The sequence below is a fragment of the Diplotaxodon limnothrissa genome, linkage group LG20 (genome assembly GCF_057381915.1).
Source record: "Diplotaxodon limnothrissa isolate DT_005_m linkage group LG20, D_limnothrissa_male_GT1.1, whole genome shotgun sequence".
Lineage (NCBI taxonomy): Eukaryota > Metazoa > Chordata > Actinopteri > Cichliformes > Cichlidae > Diplotaxodon > Diplotaxodon limnothrissa.
The window spans coordinates 14,486,202-14,502,986 of NC_140615.1; the positions used below are offsets into that span (position 1 = coordinate 14,486,202).

At 38.4% G+C, this 16,785-nt stretch overlaps 1 long non-coding RNA gene across 1 annotated transcript; it reads right to left on the bottom strand.

The window, feature by feature from the left end:
* Positions 1-8,085: 8,085 nt before the first annotated feature.
* LOC146610706 (uncharacterized) lies at positions 8,086-12,359 on the bottom strand. Its single transcript, XR_014905015.1, has 5 exons — positions 12,108-12,359; positions 10,516-10,778; positions 10,251-10,422; positions 9,746-9,866; positions 8,086-9,441 (listed from the first exon to the last, which is right to left on the bottom strand). It is a non-coding gene; the product is annotated as an uncharacterized LOC146610706 (long non-coding RNA).
* Positions 12,360-16,785: the final 4,426 nt, after the last annotated feature.

Here is a 16,785-nt window from a genome sequence, read left to right on the forward strand (position 1 = left end):
ATACATACTCATGACAATTTGGGGGCAAAAAATAACATAAAATAGAAAGTTCAAATTTTCATTCATCACTCTAGAAGACCTCTTACCACTGATTTCTTACTTTCACTGATTTCGTAATTTAAGATTTTCTCCATTTTCCTCAATCTTGAGAATGGTTTTCTATCAGCCAACCTTCCACTAAGACCGTTTCTCATGAGGCTTTGTCAAACAGTAAATGGATCAATTAAAGAACCAGGTGCATATCTCAGGTCCTGTGTCAGGTCTTTTTTCCCTATTCCTTAACAACATGAGTTTCAGATACTTTGTCCTCCACTTGCCCAGTTTCCTCAGTGATCTTTGCTAAGCTTTTTGTTGTATGTTGACACAAGACTGGATCATCCTTTGAGCTGAGTGCAGTTTTTATGCTTGAATGGTTCATATGTCAGTGGCTTAACAAAAAAAAAACAACATTCCTGTGAAAATGGTTATGTATGTCAAAAAAAAAAAGAAACATTCTGAGTGACCTTCAGAAAGCCTTGAGAACTAATGATCAAGACCTCTTAAAAATAAAGAAAATGCAAAAGAGCTTTGCTCTGCACTATCTGTATCAGAATCAGAAACTTTATTGTCATTGTCATGAGAACAACGAAATTAAGAATGGTCCCCGATCATTGCATCATCCCTAGCAATATCAAAATATAAATAAAACAATAAAATTCAATAAATAAAATAGATAGAATACTTAAAATACTAATAAGATATAACAGTAAAACATTCACATACATTCCCACACACATGCTTCAGACCGTGCATAGATTAACACAAGAGTGGCGTGATGGACATTTTTTTGTAGTATTCAGATGTGTTATTGCAGTTGGATAACAGCTGTGTTTGAGTCTATTAGTCCTTGCTCTGATTGCCCTGTACCGTCTGCCTGAGGGCAACAGTTCGAACAGGGAGTGGCCAGGATGTGAGGTGTCTTTTATGATGTTTTGGGCCTTTTTAAAACAGTGGGCGTTGTGTAGAACTTCCAGTGTGGGGAGAGGGCAGCCAGTGATCTTTTGGGCGGTGTTAATGATCCCTTGGAGTGCTTTCCTCTGAGCCCCTGTGCAGCTAGTGTACCAGATGCATATGCAGTAAGTTAGAACACTCTCAATGGTGGCTCTGTAGAAGGACACCAGCAGTCTCTGTGTGATGTTATTCCTCCTGAGAATTCTCAGGAAGTACAGTCTCTGTTGGGCCTTTTTCAGCAGCTCGGAGGTGTTCACACTCCAGGAAAGGTTCTCCTCTATATTGACTCCCAGGAAGCGGAAGCTTGCCACCCTTTCTACACAGTCCCCATTTATGAATAGTGGTTGGATCTCTGCCTTTTTCCTTCTGAAGTCTATTATGAGTTCTTTGGTTTTTGAAGTGTTGAGGAGGAGGTTATTGGCCTTACACCATGACGTCAGCTGCTCCACCTCGTCTCTGTACGTAGACTCGTCTCCCTTGGAAATGAGCCCCACCACTGTGGTGTCATCTGCAAATTTCACAAAGATGTTGCTGTGGTGGCGAGGAGTGCAGTCGTGTGTGTAGAGAGAGTAGAGCAGTGGACTGAGCACACAGCCCTGGGGTGAGCCAGTGCTGAGACTCAGGGCTGAGGATGTGTGATGGCCAACTCTGACTCTCTGTCTACGGCCCGAGAGGAAGCTATTGATCCACATGCAGGTGCTGTACAACTACATCTTTTCTGCTTGGGTTTCATCTCAGCACTCTTGTTAATTCAGGCTATAACGCTGTTAAAGTTGTATTTGTCATTGGATTACATAATTCTTTGAAAGGTAAATGCATATTTATATGAAAGATGCAGTGGTAACTCACTGTACTCCTAAGGCTATAATTTGTTTACCAGCATCTTTACCTGCTGTGAATCTACCTTTTTCATATTCATAAGAAGGTTGGAGGTGACGCATGAAATCATTTTGAATGTTAATGACCTGTCACTCTTATTCAGTAGTATAAAGCATATAAATACAAAAAAAGAAAAGAAAAAACCCACAGTGTGCCCTCTGGTTCATGCTGTTGATTGTGTTGTTTTGTCACACAGTGAGGTACTAAACTATGACAAATAAATTTTAAAAATGTAACCTTCACCTCAAGGCTTTAAAACTGATTTTACATTTAGAAACAGTCGATCGATATGAGCAGGAAAAAACGATGTGGCTAACAGCTTGACAAGATGTGAATGACTCAGGTATTCTTAGGATGAGCCATGAACTCTGTATCACACTAGTATCACATCAAGCTGCGTAAGACCGTAAGAGTTAGCAGAAAGGATGTACGCACATAGGCATGGACATATGCGGTAACTGGAGCAGAAGAGTATCATCTGTGTAACCACATCCTTGTCCTCGGAGTGGAGAGAGGGAACCCGATATCCATCGTCCTGTAAAACTCCCCAGTCATCACTAATATGGGCAGGAATATCCCATTTAATATGCACAAGGGGACCGCAAAGGTCAGAGCAGGGGGGCCCGGGGTGAAGAAATGCTGCAAAAAATTCTTGCAGATAAAACAAAAATGATGTTTGGAGCACAGAGCGGCTATGCTTTCTCCTTTATGGTGCAAATTAACTTCCTGACTCCAAATCTCTCAGGGCTGCAGCGCAAGTCATGAGAAGTCATGGTTAAAAGCCATTGATGACTTTACTGACACAATGTACAGCTTATCACTATATCCAACAATAACAAAGCCAAGCAGAATAACTTCACATAGCGCCACTATTATTGACAACATTTTTACTAATGTCATGGATTTCCAAATTAATAGTGGTCTGCTTGTCTGTGATATAACTGACCACTTACCAGTTTTTACTTTGTGTGACTGTGATTTAAAAAAAATAGATACCAAGATCATGATAGCAAAGCGAACAATAAATGAAGAAGCAATTCATGCCTTCAATTTCGATTTAGCACAACAAGATTGGAGTTCGGTGTATGAAGAGTCAGATGTGGACAAGGCTTATGATAATTTTCTAGATATTTTTACTATGTGGTACAATAAACATTGTCCTGTAAACGAACACATGACAAAGAAAAAAAAGATAAAAAGTCCTTGGCTCACAAAAGGAATTATTAATGCTTGCAAAAAGAAAAACAATCTGTATAAACAGTTTATCAAAGTAAAAACAAAAGAAGTGGAACAAAGATATAAAGCATATAGAAATAAATTGACTGATATTATAAGAACGAGCAAACAACTTTATTATAGAAGAAGATTATATGAAAATAAAAACAATATAAAAGGAACTTGGAATGTGTTAAACAACTTAATTAAACAAGGATCTTCTGGAACATCATATCCTGAATATTTTACTGATGCAAATGGTGAAAATCACAACATGAGTAATATTGTCGATGGGTTCAATAAATTCTTCATAAATGTTGGCCCTGAACTAGCAGCGGACATCCCGTGTCATAAAAATGAAAATATCAGTAATATAAAATCAAATCCCTTTTCACTGTTCCTCTCAGCTACAAATGAGCAAGAAGTAATAAATATCACATTAAAATGTAAAAGTAAGTCTTCAATGGATTATCATGACATAAATATGTCTGTAGTTAAACAGGTTATTCTGAATATTGCTAGTCCCTTAACATATATCTGTAATTTATCATTTCAGTCCGGTTGTTTTCCAAAAAAAATGAAAATTGCGAAAGTAATACCACTATATAAAAGTAATGACAAACACAGTTTTACCAATTATAGGCCTATTTCTCTACTGCCTCAATTCTCAAAAATTCTAGAAAAACTTTTTAATTCAAGATTAGAAAAATTCCTTGAAAAACATCAAATAATAAATGTTGGTCAGTATGGTTTCAGAACGCAAAGAACCACTTCAATGGCGATAATTGAGGCAGTAGAAGAAATTACTGATACACTGGATAAAAATAAATATGCAGTTGGTATTTTTGTTGACCTCAAAAAGGCCTTCGACACAATCAATCACTCAATTTTACTGGATAAATTGGAAAGATATGGTATTCGAGGGAAAGCTGGTAACTGGTTAAAAAGTTACCTAACAGGTCGGGAACAATATGTTAGCATAGGGCATTACCATTCAGAGAAACTTGGTATTACATGTGGTGTTCCCCAAGGGTCAGTGTTGGGACCAAAACTTTTCAATGTATACATAAATGATATTTTTGATGTTTCTCAAGTACTTAAACTCATACTGTTCGCAGATGACACCAACATATTTTTCAGTAGCGATGATTATACTGATCTTGTAATGACTGTAAACAGGGAGCTAAAATTAATAAAAAAAATGGATGGACATAAATAAATTATCATTAAATATAAATAAAACTAAAGCAATGTTTTTTGGTAATTTAAAATATAATATAGAATTACCAATTATCATTGAAGGTGTACCAATTGATAATGTGAGTGAAAACAAATTTTTGGGAGTTATAATTGATAACAAAATTTCATGGAAACCCCACGTCAGACACATAAAAACCAAAATTTCCAGAAGCCTCGCAGTTTTGAACAAAGTGAAACAATTCCTTGATAAAGATGCACTTCGTACTCTGTACTGTACCCTGGTTCTTCCATATCTTACATATTGTGTGGAAGTGTGGGGAAATACATATAAAAATACAACTAATCCATTAGTCACAGTACAGAAACGAGCACTGCGTATTATTCACAAGGCTGGTTATCTAGATCATACTCACAAATTCTTTCTTCAGGCAAAGTTACTTAAATTCCAGGATCTGGTTAATTACAATACATCCATAATTTTGTATAAAGCTTTTACTAAACTTTTACCGGCAAATTTACAAACTAGATTTGAAATTCGAGAAAAGGTTTATAATGTGAGAGGCTTTGGAGAATTCAAATTACCCAGAACTCGAACAACCCGTAAAGGCTTTTGTGTGTCTGTATGTGGTGTGAAAATCTGGAACAGTCTGAGTTTACAATTGAAACAATGCAAAAATATTCATAGATTTAAATTTCTCTACAAACAGTTGGTCTGGTCACAGTATACTCAATGATGGGTTTTAGTGTGCTCTGTAATGTCTGTCCTCTTACCATTGCTGGTATGGATTCCAAAATAAAAAATAAAAAATAAAGTGTGCGTATGTATGTACATATATGTACTTGTGTGTGTAGATATATATGTATGTATATGTATGTGTGTCTGTTACTTGTAGTTATTACTGCCTGTTACCTGTGGTAATGCAATTTATAATTTATATATTCTGTATTCAGTTATGAAGGCTCTAATTGTTGGTTGCGAGCTGCCGCTTAGATGCTTGTATCTGCCCGGGGCTGTTGATGGGTCTGTATGCAATGATGGGCGTAGCTGTGGGAAGTTTATTGTTTTTTTTGTTGATGAGTGAGTATAGGGGTGGGATTTAATAAGTTTTCTTCGTCCCACTCCTTTTTCAGGCAAGTTTTGTTTTTTGTTTTGTGTATTTTATGTTCAATATAGGTATTTGTTGTGCCTGAAAATGAATAAATAAATGAATGAATGAATGAATGAAGACAACCCAAAGACTTTGATTTGTGACTGTCAGTTAGAAAAGAAATACATGTCTTTCCATGCAAATGGTCACCTGGCAACAACTGTCATCATTTGAGAGAGCTTAATCGGTGGTGGTGGAGGGGTGGGGATAATGATGGTGTCCCATATGTATCATTTGCGAAAGCCTGATGATCATCGTCTGAGATATTACAAACAACGACGCGCATAATTAAAGCTGTGTCTGTGGAGACTCACCTTCAGGTAGCCAATTAGTTTTATATTGTTTGTTTTGTATTACTATTTAATTTGAGTATTAAAGTATTCAGGCAATTTGTGATTTGAAAAGGAGAAAAAATATTATTATATTATTATATTATATTTATATTGCTGTTTGAAGATCTGCTTTAAATCAGCCACAGCAGCCAGGGGTCTTTGAAGTAACATACAAGGCCGACACTGCCGATAGAGATGATTTGTCAAGTTTCAGGGGAGCTGACCTTCAGCATTGAACGGCATCGATTAGACAGAAGCAAGTGTGCACGCGCGCACACGCACGAGCGCCCAGCACGCCGAGCTTCCGATATGCATTCATGAGCGCTCGACTACAGCGCATGCACTCATGAATACATACCAAATCTCCCACACAAGGGTGCACACGCATGTACACAGCAAAATCGCCAGTGTTAAATTGACACTGTGAGTGTTAAATTTAACACTAGAAAAGTGTCTATATGTGTCCACTCTTTTGAGTGTTAAATTAACACTTTTCAAAGTGTTATATTTTTAACAACGAGCTAGTGTTATTTTAACACTGCACAGAGTTAAAAAATTAACACTGAGTAACACTGACCAGTGTCAAAAATATTCTACACTGGTGTTAAGTGTTAAAAATTAACACCGAATAGTGTTGGTGGTACTTTACACTAGCCCTGGTGTTAAAAAATTCAACTCTGAATAGTGTTAATTTTCTAACACTAACACTAGTGTCAGTCAAATCATTAATACCACCAGATTACAATAAACTCCCATTAATCTCTGATATCTCTACTGCTACAATTAACCCCCAACATCCACCCATTACAAAGAAATACAAGACATTAACGTTCCAAAATACTTTGTATTCAGATACACCACAAGTAAACAAGTCATACAAAATTACAGTATGGGACAATGTACATTTTGTCATCAGTGCCATTTGAAAATTGCCTATCATAAGGTCTATAGTACACCAGATCATCTACAGAGATCAGTGCAAAGACATCTAATCCATCCTCAATAACAAATGCATTTAAGTGATCATTGAAATATACTGTTGAGACCTTACAAGTTAGAAGATAAGTATTGAAATCGCTAACAATTATACTGACAATCTTACTGAACAAAGGCATCTCATTTTCAACACCAGAACAAACATACATCCCAACTTGATATTCTGTACCATAACTTTTGACCCAGGAAGTTGTAGAAACAATAGAAGAAACATCAAACATTTTATTCAGTGCTTCACTGCCTTTTAAGCTGCTGGCCAAGACTTCATTAATGGGGCCGAACTGTAATCTTTTAAAATAAAAATTTTCAAAATGAAAGGCTAATTGATTCTGATGTTTTTTTACTAGTGTTTTTGTGATAATTTTTAAAGTTCTTTACAGATCTTTTGAAGAACTTGTGCTTTGCTTCAAATCTCATGCACCACATATGTATGAGTGGCCCAATTTTTCTAATGCAGCGTGGGTAATGGATCATTAGGTGGTGCTTTGGAATCAAATTCCGTTCTGGAAAGAGAGATTTGAAAGCCTTGTGATGATCGGCAATCAGATGTTTCAAATAGCAAGTCATGCCATGAGTTATAATGGGTGAAAAAACAATGTTCACAATTTGAACTAACAAAAGTAGCAAGTTCCAATGTCCATCATTTCTGCAAACGATATCTCCAAAAATCAATGGGCTATTCCGCAAAAGACACCATGACTGCACAGCATTAAGCCCAAGATCTTTGCTGTTGTCATCCAGTTTTAGCCCACCTGGCCTGTTCCTTCTCTGTGCATATCCGTAGTTAAAGCTTATAATTCTCTGTGACAATGAATTCAAGGATATCAAAGAGGTCTTAATCAAGTACTGAAACACAAGCTTTAACTCATACTGCACCACTCCCTCTAGTAGATCATGCATTATGTCTACAGCATAGTTGTCTGAAATATGGAACAGCCGAAGTGAATTGAGTAAACAATTTCTTTTTACACCAAATGTTGAGGCCAAAGCAGGATTTTGTTGAATGGCACCACAGTGTTTGTAATGAAGTTCTTTGGAACGCAGTGTTAAGCCTACATGATCTTCACTAAAAACTGACTGCAACTCTGTCTTATCAGTTAAACAAAATCTACAACAATAGTTTGCACTAAATGATTCAACAAAACCAAAAATGCTATGTAAAGCCAAGTTGTCACCTGTAATCTGAAAAAGCGAACCTCTCACAGGTGTGGCTGAAAAGGGCACTTGCATTCCTTCAGTCTCTAAAATCTTTAGATCATCAACAAGTGGCTTTAGGATAGGATCAAACCCATATTTTTTTAAGTCTTCTGATTGAAAAAGGGCTACAAGATGAATGTTCATCACCACAGAATTTAACTCTGGTGGCAAATTTCTCAAAACAAAATAAATACAACCAAGTTTGTGCACCCCCTTTTTTGAGCCTAAAGGATTAGCAGTTTCAAAATCGTCATAGTAGAGCTGGATCTGGAGAGCATGTTCTTGTTGTGAGAATAAACTGTGATTTTTGAAGTAGGAGCCGTCATTTAAATCTCTGTACAATCCCTCCATGTTTAGTTTTTTTTTCTGGAAACTGCTACAAAGTTCACTGTTTCGAAACATAGATGAAAGGGATCCCATGATAGGAACGTACATGAATTTATCATTGACAGGAACTTGCCTGTATGTCCCTGTTGTTCTATCTTTGCGTACATCAAAACGCACACCAAGAACATGCTCTATGGGTTCAACTATTTTCCATTTTTGCTCAAAATATCTTATCCTTTTAGATTCTGTGTTAAGACATGAAAATGGATTTTCAAGCTGATCAAAGCAATCCTCAACTTTTTCTAAGGTTTCTCTTGATGTATCAGTTGACAAACAGTCGACAACAGATTGTTTTGCATGTGCATGGATGTCATTAACCAGTTCCTCCAATGAACCAACTAAACACTGTACAGTACTTTCAGGAACTCCTGATGATTGTACTTGAGCAATAACAGAGCTGCACATGTTCAGTATTTGCCTTTTTTCAACTGGAACCGGTGTAGTTATTGTCATGGGATGAGCCACATTTACAGGCTGTGAAACAGAGGTTCCATCGTTAGGTACAGGCTCAAAATTGTTGATGACCTCAGAGTGAACGCAGTCTCCATGTGCTCGGAATAAGTGCCGCTTGTAACCAGAGTACGTGTGAAAGATAAATGAACATCCAGGCTCTCCACAGGTCAAACGTAAAAACTTTCCTGGGTACAAACCATGCTGGAACTTCAAATGTCTAAATAACACTGAGCAACTTGTGTGGTGTATCTTGCAAATGTAACAGATGAACATTTCCAGTCAAAGTGCTGAATAGTGGATATCTTTAAACCGTACAGTGAAGACTTCCTCTTGTTTCATTGACCCGAGGACTGTCCTTCACGCTGCCAACATCAATGCCATACACTTGATGGTCTGGATGAATGTGTAGAAGTTGTCCAATGCCTTATCAAAGGACACGGCAAATTAAAAAATGTGCCTTGAAAAGTTTTGCCTTGTCAAAACCTGCATCTCCCATCTGTGTCACACAGGGAATGACCTTTTGATCTAGGACAATGTAGAAACTTTGGGTAGAAACTTTGGATGATGTTCTTTCTTTCTCCAACCCACAGGACGAATGGCTGAGTGGGGCCAGCCTTAAGAAAAGCCTCTGTGCTACCTCCCACCTGAGGGAGAGAAAGAAACCAAGTGATTCACATTAAACAAAATTGATAATCTGATGTTGAGGCATTGCTGTTTGAAATTATGACAATATTAAAATGTTTCACTCCGCGCGCACAATTATTTTTGTTTCAATGTGTACATTTAGTTTTAATAGAAACAATGACATGTCAGTCCTGCAACACCAAGCTTGTCTGGGATAGATACATCTGCTGCAGGTTGGATCACCTTGCCATCTTAAAATATCAGCCGTTGATAATTTGCATCTGTTCTCATCAAAAGAGAAATATACAATTCTAAAAAGCATACCTTGATGAATTTCATTAGGTGGTGAGCAGCATCTGATGTGCTAATCTTTGAAGACGTCCTTCCCTTAGATGATGGAGTGAAGTGAAGCAGCAAAAGAGGGCAGCCGCCTCGCAGTCCCAAACTACAGAATAGAAATTAAGATCATCACAATTACTGTCATTTAAAGGACCACAGCAGTCATTTTTCCACGTTATGTAATACCATGATGACATTTTAGACACCTGATAATTTTTCTAATAAGGCAGTTTTCCAGCGCCTTGGTATAAAAATTCATTTCTAGAGACTTAAAATCTTCTGGCCACCAAGTGAAGTAGATATCGAGTCATAACAATAGTAAGATTATGTAACTTTTTTTGTGTTCAAACTACATTAAATGTCATTTCAGGTTTAACATGTTTGTAAGCTTGTTTTCATACCATACAGAAATGAGTGATATATTGTGTTGTGGGAATTAAGCAAATGCTGTAAAGGCATGCAAAATCTACCATTTCCAACTTACACTTACCAGCCTCGTTAGAGTAACGCTGTGCAGAAATGAGCAGCTCATCCAATTCTGTACTCTGGGACAGATTTTTGCAATCTTTGATGATCCTTGGCTTGAAGAATGTTGGCCACTTTGCAAGGAACTTACCAGACACTTCCTCCCCAAAAAACAGCATTGTGAAGTCTTGGTCAATCTTAAACACAAAGTGTAACAACAGAAACAACACATTAACAAGAAAACAAACAAAGGAACCACAAAGCAGTCATTAAATTATTTTATGCCTTACCAAGCCAGGTGTATCCAGAAATCTTGGGAAAAGGTCCAGGACAGTAGAAGCTATGGCAGGTTCTTGAACCACTTTTTGCCTATGTTGAAATGTCACCTTCATGTTGTCTTTGACATGTTTCATGTCAGTTGAGTGCCTCTTCCTTGCATTTATCACCTGACAACGGCCTCACATTTGAACACAAGTTGCGAAGAGTCTTGGGGCTGTCTTGAAAAGCTGACTTTGATTAGTTCATCTCTTCTCGGGAACCAGCATATCACCACCTGCCAAGAGTAAAATAAGGTCCAGCATATAACACCATTTCTTTGCAAAATATCTAGCATGTCTAGTCCCTTTAGACTGAGTTAAAATAAATTTTGTTAAGAAAAACATCCTTGGTCCATTTTTTAAGTAGTACAAGCTGTGTAACATGACTGCAATACAGTATTCTCTCAACTATCACAGGGGTTAGTAGGAACCATATTTCTATTTTATTATTTTTTATATATTTTAAGCGATAAAAACCCTCCCCACAAATATTCCTGACAATGTAGCGTTTGGTTTGTTCGTTTTTAAATTTCAAATATTGTATAACAAGACAAAACTGCAAATATGAACGCATCCCCCCCTCTCCCTCTTAACTAACCGATGCCTTTAATTGAACTACCAAATTAACACAATGGTCCTCTCTTTCTGGTCAGACACTTTGCAGCACTTCTGCTGTAATTTTATTCATATTTAACAAAATAAAAATGCAGAAATAAGTGTACACATTAGTTTTTGACTCTCACTGAACTAACAAAGCCAATCCCTCCACATGTTTGTACTCTCTTGTTACCTCGGCCAGGTCCGCGGCTCTGAACCGTGGTAATGACACCTCTGGCCAATACGCTGGGTTGTCGGGCTTGTAGCTTTACTGTCAGCGAACACAGTGTACAGTCGAATCTTAACAGCTTTCTTACAACCAGGCACTCATTTTGGCGGCAGTGGTTATTATTATATTTACATGCGCTCTTCTTCCATTTCTCATCGGTAACAGCTCTTACTTTCTCCCTCTCTCGCGCTCAAACACACAACGGGAGGGGCAGTTCCACACGTTCTCCCCGCAGCACGGACTACACTACCCATGAGGGCCGGTAACACTCTGCCCTCATTGCCTTTATATTAAATCATTTTTGGCTAATGACAAAAAAAAGTCACTTTAAGGGCCAAATTGCATTATACTTCTTCACCTCACCTGACGTGGGCCGCAAGTGGCCTTTGGGCCACGAGTGGCCTCTGGGCCGCGAGTTTGAGACCACTGACCCTAAGGCTTTGGCAGTTTAATTCGAAAATAAATAAAAGGCATTTAATAAAAACTGTGAAATATATTAACATGTAATATTCATTACAGTCTGCCAATAGCCAGATTATGCTAAATGAATATTAGGAAAGAAACTGGTACTTTGCAGAGTTCTAGCTAGCAGTAGCCCAGCTTAACAAAAACAGTTAAAATTCAAATATGACACTTAAAGATGATGTATTTTGATATAAATACTATTTCTTTTACTAGTTATCATGTTACTTGTTCTAACATCAATCTAAAACTTAATATTTAACCGAATAAAACTTACCGCATCAGCAAGAAAAAATGGCGACCGAAGATTCTGGATTGCGAAGCTCCACAGGAAATGAAGGTGTGGTCTAATTTAACACCCACAGTGTTAAAATGCAGTAACGACTAAAATCTACACTTACACTTTTCAGGAATCAACTCCCGATGTGTTATTTTAACTCGATTAAGTGTTGAACTAACTCGGAACTCTGTTGAAATCTACTAACACTGAAAAATCAACACTGGCATTTTTGCTGTGTAGCGGCTGGAGGAGGACTATCCTCCGCCTGTGAGCGCTTTGGCACGAGCGATGTGCCCACGGCAGCACCCACTGCTTGTTGATAGTAAGAGCAACAAGCGCTTTCACGTCAAAAGTCGTCATAAATAAGCCTCCAATAACACCAGAAAAAGTCGCCAGATTTGTCGCTAGTCGCTTTTTAGAAAAAAAAAAAAACGACGCTAAGGGGGGTTTGAAAACTCTCTAAATATAGCGACAAAATCGCTAAGTTGGCAACACTGTTTTCAGGGTATTTAAAAAAATTCAAAACAAAACAAAACCGTGCATCTCAATGTGTATTCTCTGAGCATGCGCAGAATTACGCACAGCTGTCATGTGATCCTGTGATCCTGTGATCGAACAAAGGATCAAAGGCTCAAAGAGCGCTGACGTCAAATTCGCAGCCACGAAAGTCTATAAATAGGGATCAGAAGCAGCAATTTTAAAATCAGTTTGTTCACAGCCTTCAAACGTTCGACCAGAGATACATTTGGAAATATTTCTAAGCCTTTTCAGAGTCACTGTGCACAGGCTCCAACATGCCTCCACAAAAACGCCAACAAACACAAAAAGATTATGCTGCCTGTCCTTTGTGTTCTGGCCGGCCAATCTCTCCAGGAGAAATGACCACGGATGGTGTCTTATCAGTCCAAAGAGCATTACATGAAAGTCAGAAGGAAAAATCTGACCTACATTACAAAATTAAACAAATTGAAGAAGAGAAGCTTCAACTAGAGGAAAAGTGCAGACAACTGGAAGCACGAAATAAAGACCTGGAAGAAAAACAGCAACGCCAGCCTGATATAAAAATGATCAATGAGGGCTCGGGAGTGAAGTTTGATGAAGGACGAGAGAAGATCTTTTCTCGTTTTCTTTCATCAGGAACACAGAGTGCTGAATTAAAAGAAACATCTGCCCAGCTTCAACGAAAGAAAGCTAATATTGAGGAGATACAGTGGGATCTCCAAAACATTGAGAAACAGAATCAGGTGCTTCGAGGAAAGCTCAATGAAGCGGAGAAAACAATTGAAAAAATCCACCAACAGAAGACTGAACAGGAAATACAAATGCAGGACGAACTCAAAGCCATGCAGAACTTGTACAACGATCTGATAGTCAGGTTTGGTGAAACAAAGTGCAAAAATGAAGAGCTTCTTGAAGAAAAAAAGCAACAGGAAGAAGAAAAACGTATTATCCAGGACTTTGAGAGAAGGCATCTAGAATTGCAAGAATTTTATAATAAAGAATATGACGAAACACTTAAACTGCAAAGAGAAAAGGAAATACAAATGCAGGACAAACTCAAAGCCACACAGAAATTGTACAACGATCTGATAGTGTGGTCTGTTAAAACAAAGCTCAAAAATAAAAAGCTTCTTGAAGAAAAAAAGCAACAGGAAGAAGAAAAAAAGCAACAGGAAGAAGAAGAACGTATTCTCCGGGACTTTGAGAGAAGGAATCTAGAATTTTGTAATGAACTGCAAAGAGAAAAGGAAATACTGGAAAAACGATGTTCAAAGATGCAGCGTAGGATTGATGGAATGAAGAGGAAACACTCAGCGGTCATTAAGGAGATGTTGTTGAAGTCCAGTGACTTGAAGAGCCAAATAATTGAAATGCAGGCACAAAAGCAACAACAAGAGAAAATACATGAAGACCTGCAGCGTACGAGTCAAGAAATCCAGAGAAAAAATGAGCTGTTAGAAAATCTAATGGAGGAGGCAGCATACAAAGACCTGACAGAAAAGCTTAGAAAAAAACAAGAAACCTTAAAAGAAATGGAGCAAAGATGCCAGCAACTCGAGCAGCAGAATGCAGAAACAAATGATCAATTGAGAACCCTTATCCTGGAGAACGAGCTCATGGAAAAATACCTGAAAAAGAAGAAAAAAGGCTGGTTCTGCCGCTTATTCAGATGATTTAGCCTCGTCCTCCACCACCTGTGATCCATCTTACTTTTCACCTCTCCTGTCCCCCCTAACACATATTCTCCACCTTCTTCATCTTTTTTCTTTTTTCACCCTCCCCCCCCAACCAGTCCCAGCAGTTGACTGTCCCCTCCTGAGCCTGGTTCTGCTGGAGGTTTCTGCCCGTCAAAAGGCAGTTTTTCCTCCCCACTGTCGCCTCGTGCTTGCTCAGAGGGGGTTGTTGGGGTTTTCTCCCCTCCTTCTTTCCCCCCTTCATTTACTTATTTGCTTGTTTAACTTTTCTTTTGTTGTTTCTGTAGTTACTTGTTTTCCTTTTTCCAACTTATGTAACAAAATAATAAACCAATTGAATTTATCCTTTGAGTATTTTTCATCTAATCTTTACAGAATTAAGCTCTGTCTTTTATTTGCTTGTTAAAACCCCATCAATGGTGAAGTAAAAACCCTGGGATATGGTTTAAAACGTTGAAATAGACTAACCAGCTAGTCTAAAACTAAGAAACACTTAAATATTACGTTAAATTGAAAACAGTTCAAAAGAAATATCCCCATTCGAAAATGTCATGCGATAATCTCATTGGCTTATGGAGTGATGATCATCACTCCAGCACTTCAATAAGGCTGATAGAAGGGTACAAAGAAAGGGGCAAGGCAAACTGATGCAAAACTAAACTTTAACCTAAACTGGGTGAACTAAAACGCAACATGAAGAACCCTGACATGAACATGAACAAACCTGGACATGAATACATGAGACCGGAGTGAGAGTAACAGTAACATTAAGTGTCTTGTAGGTAACAGAAATGTAATTTTAGTCTGCAGTAGTAGACATCTACCTCGTGTGGAACTAACAGTGTCAAAAGGTGAAATGAACTATTTCCTGAAACATTGTACAGCTTAAGCTGCTGCACATACTGATCTCACGCATGGAGGTAAAGCACAAGCAACTAGGGCTAATCTTTTAGGATAGTAAGTTACTGGCTTCATTTGTGGAAGAAGTGCTGTTAGTTATTTCACAGTCACCTGGCATTTGTGCTGTTCACAGAACCACAAGTCCATCGCTGGACCCCCGGTACACAGCTGTAATAACCCCCGCTGACTTCTTTTACTGAGGTTATATTTATCAGTGTTTTATTTCCTGATGTTCTTATGTGTCCTACGTGTTTCAGTCGCCAATTCTGAATTATAACTAACATTAAAAACATGTTTAAGGAGGAGAGAGAGCAAATAAATCTGTTTAACATCTGATCTTTGGGTTTTTGTTCAGTAATCAGCGTGACCTGTGTATAAACGCATAAAAGAGATAACGTTGGTGTTTCCGTCATGTAGTAACTGCTGGCTTTAACTGTACAAAGGTTGTTCGACACTATGAAACACATACAGACTTCATGATGTTCGGCTAATATTTTTATTGTGAATATTAATCATGAGGGTAAACGGCCCTGTACACCACGGAGCGAGGTCAGCATATCCACGATATCCTCAGCTCCATGAGTTAACACAGAGTTTCCCAGCTGACTATCTAACTGCCAACTATTCCAGAGACGTGAAAATATATAGCATAAAGAAAAGTGTAAGAGACTCAGCAGCAGATTAGAATAACAGTTATACATTTAATAAATCACCAAATGAATCCAAGAAACGAGCAAACCTGTTCCGACAATTTGAGTTTGTAACTTTAACCTCAGCCAAACCGATTTGCTCAGTTGTAAATAAAACAGCGAAGTAAACGTGACCCGACAGACAGAACCTGAGTGAATGAAGTCATGCGTTTAACCACTGAGAGCTAAAACTAAGGTGAGGTTTCAAAGCTGTGTGCCGGTGATTGGACATCAGCCGCTGATGAAGCTGCTTCGCCTATAAAGTGCTCTGTAAGGAAACAAGCTCCAGCAGCTCTGGGAAAACACTATATTTACTTATCTTGTGCAGAAAAATGCGCTGACATTGCTTTATATCGAGCACCGGCTGCCCAGTTACTATCACTAGGTATCGTAGGCGTGTTTCTTGAATTAGCAGCAGGTGTTAAACAGCTGACTGATGAGGAGGAGGATGCATGCAGGTAAACTGAGGGTCTGTTGAGCTGATCGCTGGTTTCATGAGAAAAATGTCAGCTCGTTCTTTATGCTCCTGAACCTGAGGAGCTTGTTTCTCCAGTCTCAGAACCATCTACTGATGTGGTCCCGACACAGGAGAATCTTGGTCCTCAACCTGAAGAGCTTGATTCTCCTGTCTCAGAACCGCTAGTACTCATCATCAGCGGTGATGCAGTCAGCCTCTCTGACCAGATCATATAGACCAGGGGTAGGCAACTCCAGGCCTCGAGTGCTGGGCCCGTATCCCTAAAGATTCTGAGAATCCTCTCAGAGAGCTCCTAACTTAACCTAAAAATTCCTTGCCAGGAGTTTTAGCTTCGAAGTGATTCCAGAACATTTTCATTGAACTCTGAGCAAGGAATGGTTGGGAAATCCTATCTTAGTGAGGAGGTGTGGTTG